Here is a 319-nt window from a genome sequence, read left to right on the forward strand (position 1 = left end):
GGACCTTGGGGTGGCCTTGGGGACATCGGGAGTGGCCTTGGGGTCAAGTTCAGGGACTTGGAGGGACCTTGGGGACCTTGGGGTGGCCTTGGGGACATTGGGAGTGGCCTTGGGGACATCAGGGGTGGCCTTGGGGACAAGTTCAGGACCTTGGGGGGACCTTGGGGACATCAGGGTCCCCTTGGGGACAAGTTCAGGGACTTGGGGTGACTTTGGGGACACCAGGGGTGGCCTTGGGGACAAGTTCAGGGACTTGGGGTGACTTTGGGGACACCAGGGGTGGCCTTGGGGACAAGTTCAGGGACTTGGGGGGACCTTT

The sequence above is a fragment of the Fringilla coelebs genome (genome assembly GCF_963513975.1).
Source record: "Fringilla coelebs genome assembly, chromosome: 1".
NCBI classification, from domain to species: Eukaryota; Metazoa; Chordata; class Aves; order Passeriformes; family Fringillidae; genus Fringilla; species Fringilla coelebs.